Source organism: Callithrix jacchus, chromosome 7 (genome assembly GCF_049354715.1).
Source record: "Callithrix jacchus isolate 240 chromosome 7, calJac240_pri, whole genome shotgun sequence".
NCBI lineage: Eukaryota > Metazoa > Chordata > Mammalia > Primates > Cebidae > Callithrix > Callithrix jacchus.
Genome location: NC_133508.1, coordinates 29,060,481 through 29,061,588, shown reverse-complemented (window position 1 = coordinate 29,061,588; position 1,108 = coordinate 29,060,481). Strand labels below are relative to the sequence as shown.

The 1,108-nt window shown below is 38.9% G+C and overlaps 1 pseudogene; it reads right to left on the bottom strand.

Annotated features, from left to right (window-relative positions):
• Positions 1-256: 256 nt before the first annotated feature.
• On the bottom strand, positions 257-1,108 carry LOC100414164 (prefoldin subunit 4 pseudogene; annotated as a pseudogene).

Below are 1,108 nucleotides of genomic sequence, written 5' to 3'. Positions count from 1 at the left end.
CTTAACTGATTTTAACAACATGACATAAAGCCCCTAGACTTGATATAATCGTTACGCAAAATACATAGGTGAATACTGTCTTCTTTTAAAAATATAAAATAAATAAGCAAGATGTGAAAATAGGCAAGTTTCCATTAAACAAATGAAAATTTTAAAAAAAGAAAGTTTTGCTTTCCATATCATTTGAAGAAGGGGGATTATCATTTTAAACAATATTCAAGTTTATTAAACAAATTTAAAAAGTATTATAAAATGTTTAACTTTCATCAGCTTCAAGGTTTATGTTGCTCCCAAATTTTACATACAACTGAACTTTCAAATCTGCTAACACCCGCTGAATTGATTCCACTCTGGATTGTAAGGCGTCAGTTTCTTCTTGCAAATTTTTCTTTGCTTCTTCTAACATTTCTTATGTTTCTTCTTGAGAATGGCTAATGAAAACATCACCAATTTGATAAGGTACCATTAAGCAGTCATCATCTGCAAGCATGATGTCATCACAAGCGTCTCCTAGAAGGTTTGGAGTTGTTTCCTTCTTGCTTCTATTTCTTCCTTCAGCTCTGTGATTCTACTTGTATTCCATGCAACTTTGTTTATTTTTTGTTGATCTTCGAAAGTAACATTGACATCTTCTACAGCTGCCTTCTTCATGATGACCGCCATCTTGGGACTGGACTCTGTATTTTTTTTTTTTCTAAACACTGCTTCTTTTTTCTTTTTGGAGATGGGGTCTCACTTTGTCACCCAGGCTAGAGTCCAGCGGTGCCATCACAGCTCACTGCAGCCTTGACCTCCTGGGCTCAAGCTGATCCTCCCACCTCAGCCTCCTGAGTAGCTTAGACTACAGGTGTCTCCCACCACGCCTGGCTAATGTTTTTATTTTTCTGTAAAAACAGGAGTCTCACTATGTTCAAGAGCCTAGGCTGGTCTTGAACTCCCAGGCTCAAGTGACCCTCCCACCTCGGCCTCCCACTGCTTCTTTTAGTGTCCAAGGATAATGGCCTGTGGATTTCCACACTGCTGAGCCTTCTCATCTCCTTTGCTTCTTCATCCGACCTTCTCCCACGGGTCCCCCACATAGTAGTTTAATGAAGTGGCTTTAATACTA